The sequence below is a fragment of the Mycteria americana genome, chromosome 23, assembly GCF_035582795.1.
Source record: "Mycteria americana isolate JAX WOST 10 ecotype Jacksonville Zoo and Gardens chromosome 23, USCA_MyAme_1.0, whole genome shotgun sequence".
Classification (NCBI taxonomy): domain Eukaryota; kingdom Metazoa; phylum Chordata; class Aves; order Ciconiiformes; family Ciconiidae; genus Mycteria; species Mycteria americana.
Genome location: NC_134387.1, coordinates 4,054,362 through 4,064,207, shown reverse-complemented (window position 1 = coordinate 4,064,207; position 9,846 = coordinate 4,054,362).

Sequence of the window (9,846 nt, the reverse complement as noted above, 5' to 3'; positions counted from 1 at the left end):
CCTCTTGACACCCACTAGAATACAAAATTAATTCACTAATGAGCAGTCACTCTGCCACGACAGCCCCCGAAATTCATGATGATGGGGTGTTTAGGTGCAATTCATTAAATATAAACGGCCTGGGCAGAGCTAAGCCACCTTGTAAAGCTTTGGGCAATGTGGCTTCCCTGTAGGCAGGGACGAGGCCTCCGTGTGGCTGCCTGTGTGGCTGCCTGTCCTGCTGGCGAGCTGGCCAGCGGGACAGCCCCGTAAGTGGGGCTGGTCTGTCACCGGCTGGGGAGCCCTTTGTCCCCGGAGCCGCTCGACCTCCCTGTAAGCAGGGCTCAGGAGCCTGCACTGGCGCAGCCCGCTGCTTTAGCATTATAGGAATGCTAAAGCAACCAGCAACGTAACAGCAACCAGGAATGACCCCTCTCTCTCTCTCTCTCCCCCCCTCCCCGCTTTACGGGGGCCGGTTGAGGAAGCCCTCTGCTAGAGGGGCCAAGCCACCTTTGGTGCTGCTTTTTGCTGGGGAGACAGCCCCCGGCTGGGGTTGAGCTCCTTGCCTGGGCTCCTGAAGGGACAGGGCTGAGCTATAGCCAGGACGGCCGGTCCCTCTCTGGGGCGGTGGTCAGAGCCCCCCGTAAGCAGCTGCCGTTCAGAGGCGTGGGGCGAAGCTCGGTGGAGCCCGGGCTGCCCTGTCTGTAACGCGGGTGTGGGCCCCACCTGGCCTGGCCTCTGGCCGGTCTGCCCTGCTGCCTGGCTGGGGAGAGTCCTTGCTGTCGCTGGAGGGGAATGCTGAGCTCTGGGACCCCCCCTGGGTATCGACCCACCTGTAAGCAGGGGCTGGGGCTGTGCGATTCCGTGCCCAGCCGGCACCTTGCTTGGCGTGACCCCCTGCCAGCGGGGCGCGGGCCGGCACGGCCCTGAACCTGCGAGAAGGAGCCTCTGTGTCCCCCGGGAGCCGGGCTGCCCCGTACCTCGCCGACCGGCAGGTGCCCCGGCATCCCTAGCCTCGAGCTCTCCCGCCAGTGGGCTGAGCCCCCGTAAAGCCGGGTGCAGGCTCTCTGGTCACGGCCTTTCACGCCCACCCAAATGTGCCCAGAGTGCCCGCCTCGGACGGCCCGGCGTTGTGCAGCCCCAGCTTCAATCACGATGCCCACGCTGCTCCTCCCTCGCAGGCAGATGCGTCAGCAGTGGGTTAAGCAGTTAATGGGTTAAGTGGGTTAAACCCAGCTGGTGGGTTGAGCAAAGGGCGGTTTTTTTTAAGCCAGGGAGGTTTGGGGGGCACTTGGGAGGGAGTGGCATGTGTATATAAAAAGTGAGAGGCCAGAATGAATTTAATTTGTGGTTTCTGATCTTCTGTAGAATAATCTTCCTTGTCGGTAAGGCTTTTGATGTGATTAATGCTATCTTAAATTTGAATGTTTCTCTTCCAGAAATCTAGAGGTCCAGAATGTTTTACCTGCCGTTACAGATACTGCTGCTTAATCTCTTCCTCAGTGTCCTGGATATCTGTTTCATTCCGTGTCTTTAACGTGGTTTTGTACTGTTCTCCTAATAAGCACAATGATTTCTCTATAAAATGCAATCTCAAACTTCAGGGGTTTTATTTAGCAACTTTCCAGCCTGTATCTGCTTTATTTCACACCAACCGATTGTACTGTGTGTGCAGTTTTACCTGTGAAGTGGTTCATGGTCTTAAAATAAGTAGTTAATGTGCATTCTCAGATGGGTTTTTGTCACAGTCTTGTTTTCAGAGATACTGGATGCTCCCAGGTTTTCTTTGGAATAGGAGTGCTTGCTACCTCTGAAAACAAGCCCTTGACTTTTGGTTGTTTCCCGTGTGTTTGCTTTTGTCAGTTTTTGTCCGAAGTCAAACAAAATGCAGAATTTCAGAAACGCTTGAATGCAGCCCATTCCTCTCCAGAACAGGTACTATTGCCTCCAGTAAGTGTTCGGAAATAATACTAGTCTTCCAGCACAATGCACAATTTCAGCGCAATTAGGGACAAGGGATCTTGCTGAATGGCTGTTAACAGTGCATGCCAATGGGTACCCCCTCCACCGAGGCAGGGCAGAACAGCTTGGTATTATTCATGTTGCCGTTATTTCGGTGCTGTCCTGCTCCAGCTGTTTGAGCCCCTGGAGAGCAACCTAGAAGGGAGCAACCCAAGACAAATATGGCTTGCACAGGGGCCGCAGCTAATCAGGTAGAAGCAGCGATAATGAAAGCTATGGACAGCCTATCAGTTTGGGAGGGGGATTAAGGGGAATGACATTTTTCCTTGGTCTGTATGACATGACAGTCAAAACGTTTTCATTTCCAGTTGAAGACTCCTTTTGCCGCTTCCTTTCTCCGCAGCTTCAAGTGGGGGGTTTAAAGGCTAATGCTTTAGAGTGCTCCTTCACTTATAGGCAACCTGGTGAATGTATTTAAAATCCAATAACGCAATATGTCATTTTTTTCTTCTCCAACACCTTTTTCACCTTGGATGATGATTTCTCTGCACTACGGCCTGGTTAGGTGTGAAAGCAAGGCGGTATCCTGAGTGCAATTAAAATTGATATTTTGGTGCCTGAGCTGTAGGTAGAACCTTCTGGTGCTTAAAGTCCATGTGCGTAGGCACCTGGCTGTTTCTGTGTTTGGTAAATTCCACTCGGTACCGATTGCATTTTAAATACCTATATAACTTTAAGTTCAATCAGCAATGTTTTCTGGACACCTCTGGGATGAATTAGTCAATGACGCTGGTCATAACATTGCAAAAGTAGCACAAAAACTCCAGCACGCACCTAACTGCAGGGAAATGCATTGGTTTGCCTCGTTTCTCACTCATACTACGTCCCTACTCATACTACGTATAGGCCTTGTTTGTGTTTTGCACCGTTTAAAAGGGGGGAACCGCTTGCTTTCCCCGTTTCGCAGCCTGCGATGATAAAGTTTCTGAGAGGGTCGCACACGGCTTGCTCCGTGCTGGCTGTTTGCCTCCTCATCTCCTAAGCAAGCCTGCCGTCAGGGACTCTGGCTGGGCAACACATTCCCAGTGAAAACGAAGGGTCTGGGGGATCGGATGCGAGGGTGATGGACAAACATCTGAGCGGCCAGGTGGATGGAAGGGGAAACGAGTACTAGTTACTGTGGGGTTTCTTCCAATTCTATTTAAAGAACAAACACTTATGGACGTTTGGGCCAATATATTACAGAATTGTTGGGGTTTTTTTCTTGAGCAGTTTGTGAGGGTTTGTCCAAACGCAATTGAATTTTACTGAAAGAAAACAAGACAGCTTTAGCAATTAACTTTCTCCATGTTAATTGACTTCCAATTAACCTGCCGGAAATGCCTTTAATGTCAGTGTCACGTTTAAAAAATACACCTTGTTGTTTTAATCGATTATGTAATCACAGCCTTCATAATCTGCTTCAGCTTTGTGTTCATTACACTGAGACCTGAATTGTCACCCAGAATTATTAAATCTAAAAAGTTCTCCCTTTAACGGTAATTAACATTTAACCAATTCATTTTAAATAGGTAGACTGAGATACGATTAAAATGTTATTAACTCTTGCTTTTGTAATGCAAAATGCGGCTAATCTAAAACCTTATTTTTCAGATGGAAGGCATTGCCACCAGGAAACGGGTTGCCTTACAGCTATGCTTTTGGTTTGTTCCCGGTGCATGGGGACATTTCACAGCTCTTGCCGGTGCCACTGTCTCACAGAGCAGTTGTGTTGGCAGGAGACGACGTACGCATGCGTGGGACCCCAAGGCTTACAGCTGTCAAAATGTGTGTGGCCATGGATCTCATCCCCTCTGACAAACGGCGCTGGCTATCCGCTACTGTCCTTCAGGAACGCAGCTTATTCAAGCAACGGAAAAGCCAGGGTTTGCTGATTTGCCTCCACAGTTTATGTAGGCATCTTAATCTTTGGGGGCAAAAGTAAAAATTTTGTTGACAGATCTCTGAAATGTGTCTCGGGGTGAAGACTTTTGGGGTGTGAATTGTATTGGTTTGTTTGTACTAGCTAGCGTACAGTCGGCGTACTGACCGTTTAAATACCGATTAAATACCGTACCGATTAAATACCGTACCAATTAAATACCGTACGGTTTAAATACCGTACTGATTAAATACCGTGGTAGCTGACTATTTATATATGTAGATTTCTCTTTATAAGATGTTAGTGGAGAAGTATTATAATTATTCAGGGGACCATATTTAAAACCATGTCGATGCCTAACTGTGGTGGTGGAGTGTGCTAAATTGTAGCTTGTGTAGATCTTAGATGCCTAAGCGCATAGCCGTCAGGGACCTGCGGCTCATCACTTCATCCCTGACTTAAGTCTTATCCCCATGTCACAGATAAGGCTAAGTCTGCCACCTTTAAAGGCCGTATCATCTTTTCACAAGCAGGTATGAAGGATACATGTATGAGCGGCTGTCGTGAGACCTGGACGATGCCGTTGTGACGAGATGTAGATGTCAAACTTCCAATGGCAGTTTCAGTCTGCGAATCTCTGGAGGAGGCCTTCATCCTGCAGCTTACAGATAACTGCCTGTTTCCATGGTTTAGTGATTTTTTTTTTTTTTTTATTGTGGTAAATATTTGCGTAGCTTATAGCGTGGCATTAAAGTTTATCACCTTGGATTTTTACCTTCGAATTTTGGAAAGTAGTCTCGGAATCACTCTAGCTATGTTATCTGCGTCTCAGATGACAAAAAATGTGCAAAAAAAAGCTGTTTGCCTTCTTAAACTGAGGTTTAGAGCCAGATTTGCCCGTACGTGTATATATTATCTCTCTAAACGTATGTGTGTGTGTATGTATGTGTACATATACATATATATATATAAAGTCCAGATGTAAGCAAGGCAGGTTTCATTACCAGGTCCCTACACATGCCAGGCAAAGAGCTACCTGCTGCACCTCGGGTGGAGGTGACACCATCCCTGCCTCCCTGCTCTGTTCCCAGCAATTCGCTCACTTCTGAGAGTGAAGCAACGTTTTCTTTCCAAAGGTGACCTTGGAAATGCACCTTCTGGAATGTGCTCCTGAAATTTCCATCATTCTTCAAGGAAGTAGTAAAACAAAGTAGCATTCCAGCTGTTCCTGTATTACTGCAGATTACAGATATTATTCTATTATGCTTATTTGAACATTGACTTAATTTTTAATTAGGCTCCTGTGCCTAATTGCTCGGGAAATACACTTCCAGTAAAAAATGTTGCTCCTTGCTATTTATAAGAAACTAAATACCCCATCACAAAAACACATTGCATTCTATAAATGTCTATGTTATAGCTCATTAGGCTGATATTTTAAAGTCATTTTAAATAATGTGGTTTTCTCTTTAAAGCTGAACAGAATAGAGTATTTGCTTTAAAAGGGAAAATTAAATAATGAAAATAATAATTTATTACTCTTGCTCTGACAGGCTAGACATCAATTTGATGTTGTTCAGCTAGTACTGCAAAGGCGTTAAAAGTTGCCTTCCCCTCCCAAAACAACAAATGAGTTTTGATTTCTCTTCATTAAATGCATCATTAATTCCTCCTCCTAGTTTCTGTTTGTTTTCCCTTCCATACTCTCTTGTTCCTGTAAATTTAATTCAGGCAGCGCATCCATCACATTCTTGTAATTAGCACTTGGAAATATGAAGACTTCCAGGCGTTATCACTCCTGTATGAGTGCTGAGAGATGGACAGGTCTATCTGCCGCAGAACTTTGCACTGATTCTCAAAGAGCTTTAATAATTTGCAGCTTGAATTCAGACCGAGCAGGAAGGCTATGGCTGCTTTTTTCAAGTTCTAGCCACTAACCAGGCGTTTCCCACTTTTATCTGGCCTTTGAAATTTCCATTTTGATTCTTTTTTCAGCAATGGAAATAAATGCGGCATTGCAAGGACTTGTTTTAGAAGAGCTATTGCTTTGTTGTGATTGTTTGGATTACATGGGGTCCACGACAGAATCGTGTTTAGCTCTTTGGAACTTCAGCTTTTAAAGAAATTATGTGCCTGTCAGTCTGCTGTTCACTGAACAGCCACCTGGTGCCTGAGTTAGATGACGCGAGGATTTCCCCCTATGGCTTTGCAACTTCAGAGAATTTCTATTCAAAGTATAATATTGTACCCCGATTCATGCTGATGAGGGCCTGCCTAGCCATAAATATGTGGCTGTGGAAAGAAGCACACGTTGAGTGCCGGTTGAATTGGGTCCCCTATCTGTAAGGACGTTACTGCTGAAGACCTTTGACCAATTTTTTTTATTGTAAAAAAACCAAAACAAAACAGCATACTTGGCTTTCTCTGGCCTTTTTTTGAATCCCCTTGGCCTGTCATGTAGTTGGAAGGAGCCACAGTTCCTTTTGGCCTGAAAGTATGTTGTGATTGAACCGGACATTATTATAAGGTATCACATTTACACATCATATTTGGGAAATCCAAGGTGGTACTTTACTGAGGAGGAGATGAAAAGGCTCATGAGGGCCAAATGGGGCAGACCCTGCACAAGCAAACCCCTTATTGCTTTAAATGGGAGCTTGCCTGATGCAAGACTGTGTAAGCTGGTGGAGGCTTTCATTACTCTCTCGTCTATTTTGCTTTTCCTCCCAGCTCTGAAGATGGCTTTCTGTCTCAGGGCATGAGTACTAAAGACCTTCCCAGATGGAATTGTTTCTAAAGGTGAATAAATAAATGGCAGCGTATTGAGGACTATAGTAGAGAGTAGTGAGGCCATTGCGCTGCCTCCATTTATTCCTAGGAGCTCAGGTGAATTTAGGTTCTTGATTGAAGAACCTGCATCCTGTGACTACATCTGGGTGTTGCTGGACAAATAACAAATGACTGCTCTTCACCAAGCCCCAGTTTGTCTGTCCAGCTGGGGTAATGATGTTTATCTCCTTTATAAAATCCTTTGAGACGTACATTTGTGAAGTTTTATGTAAAAGGTAGGTTTGGTAAATTATATCGCTGTTTTATCCATGGGACTGAGATTCCATCCAACTGCATCACGCAAGGTCAAACAGCGTGTTTGGTCGTTGCAGTAGAGCCCTTAGCTGTCACCTTAGCCACGGGGATTTTTCTTTATGTACTCTATACTCCACTGTCTGTTCTGACCATGGAACAAGCCTTTTCTTTTGCTTCCCTCTCAGATTGCTTTAATGGTTGCCCTCATTCTCTTTAATGATTTTAAATCACTGCTTTTGATGTCCAGTTTATCTTCCCAAAATATAGCACCCCTGACTGCATCAGATTCACTCCTTAATCCCCTTAGCCTCTCTGATTACTCAAGACTAGAGTTAGATAAACTATCTCCAGTAGCCTTTGCCGTCTTTCAAGAAGCAGCTGAATGCCATAAAAGATCCATCATGCTTTCCTTGGTGTCAAAAAGGTTTTGCTATTAAAGATTAGGGAGGCTGGAGGTCACTCCAAATCACAATATTGTTCACTTTATAAGCCTGTTTTATCCTGTCATCTGGTATTATGCTTTCAAGTTTTTTCTGACTGAAGAGTCCATGGCATATATCAATTTCTTGCCCTTCAGTCCTTTTAAACACTAGGGTTTAAGCACTGATTGATTCATTAAATGTCTCCAAAGTCAAACGATTTATCTTTTTCACTGTATTTTATTGTCTCTATTTCCCTGTGCCCGACTTAGAAACCTATAGCACAACGCTGAGTTCTTATGTTCACTTTAAGAATCCGTGTAAATCCAGGGTATTTTTACATACATGAAAAGAGGCACCTGCACATGCTTTTATCCAGTATTCAAAATTGCAGTGTGCCTTATGGGAATTCTAGTGGCTTTTTGCTTTGATTTTATAGTACAATTTATTTCCAGTTCAGATTTTCACCCTTGTTCTTTTATTCAGCCCTAGTTTCATTGTTTCGCTTCACATTTTTAACCCAGTTAAAATATGGGATATGCCTGTTTATATTTAGGTACTTAACGTGGCAGAAACGAGAATATAAGAACATACAGTTTTGTCTATATGCTAGTAAGAATCAACAAAGTTGCTCAATGCTTTGAAAATTGGCTTTAGCGCGTAACTCCTGCCACTGCCTACCGACCGTCTGACCCTTTCTATATCGAATCAGGGAGATCACACCAGGCTTGTGAACGGCATAAATACCGATGCACAGTATAGGTTGACTTTACGTGGGGTATGAGCCTTTCACGTGGATTTGAATTCAGACTTTGAGATCAGATAGCTGATGTTCTTTGAGTGGGCATTGAGATATTATGAGACATGGAAATGGTGCTGCAGCCTGCAACAGGCAAACAGGTCGTCTGATGTCCTGCAAAAGAAAAAGCCTTGGTTGAAGGTTTTCTCTGCTGCTCTTGATACTGGCTTCAACAACTGCTTAAAATAGCATTTTTATTACCCTTAGGAAGCTTGCTTACCTTGATGTCCTTTTTCTTGACATACTCTAGCACTTACTCACGCATGTACTTGTCTCCTTTCCTGCTAACAGCTATTACAATTTTTAAGCTTTGCTGTGGAAATGCTGGTTCTTTTTGTTGAAAAGGCTCTCGGAAAACTTCACTGTCAGATTTAACACATTAGCTCACTATAACAGAGACCATAGAAGTTGATTTTGCATTAAATATTATTAAATATTAACATGTTTACACTACAATGTTAGCCTACAGTTATACGCAGCCCTGGAGTATTCCTTAACTGTCATCTGTTTTTCCTAAGCAGGCTTCCAGCCTGGACTAATCGGCTTTCTTATGGCTTCTCCCAGCACAGATGCAGTTTCCGACTGCCAGTGCTCCTAGTCCTTTTCAATGCTCTGTCAAACAAGTTCCTTCAAGCAGCACTGCAGATGCCTTGAGCAATTTTGTGCCGAAAAAAAGCCGCAGCCCTCCTATGGGCAGTAGCCCTGTCTCAGCTGAGCAGTGAAGATACAGTACAGATGCTGCCAGCCCTTGCACAGCTCAGCTGCCAAGATGCGCCTGGCTTTTAGAAAAAAAATCTGTGAGTGGGTGTCTCATCCTGTCTGGGGTCTACTGTGAGAAAAGTTTTGGCAAGCAAAAATACGTAGGAATTGGCTGGTTTCATATTAGCCCTTAAATCTGTATGTGTTCGCGTGGTAAATCTCAAGTCCTCTTTTGGAGTGAACGGTGTGGCAGTGCTGGCTTTTGTGGGCCACGTATCTGGGCACAAGGCTTGATCAAACGTGTTGTGATTATACCCCTACACATGTGGCAAATATAAGCTGGACAGGACCTAAAAATGAAGCTTGAGCTCGCACAGTATCCACGGTTTTTCTACAGGGCAGTTCTCAAAGTGAATCTCACATCTTATTTTCTGTAAGCAGAGTTACAAATGTCAACTGATCATCTAAACTACTGGAAATTTTTCTCCACAGTGGTCTGCACAAAGAAACTTGTCATCCCCAAACTCGTTTGGGGCAGAATCACCCAAATTAGCATAACGAGCTAATAAAGTAAGCTGAGTCTGCCTGGAGAAGATTAGGAGCAATCACATCAACGTTTCTGCTGGTGGAAGGGTGGTGGTGATAGCTTTTAAATAGGGGGTGTGGGGCTGAAGCTTGATCAGCAGCTTGGCCTGGTGAGATCCGAAGGTTATACTGTGACTCCCGTAGAAAGGTAGGGGTTTCATAACGAGAAAATACTCTTTATGCAATTTATGTTTGGTCTAATCTAACTTTCCAGTAGTGTTGCCCTTGATCATCCTCTCTGAACCTTTCTTTCTGAGTTCAGGATTATATTAATGATAGCTGTGGGCAGCATGCTACCAAATATCTGTCCTTCCTTCTCCCGTTTATCTGCCTGTGGTCAATTTGAAAGGATTCATTTCTTCAGCTAGAAAAAGAACTAATTCATTTGATAAAATTCA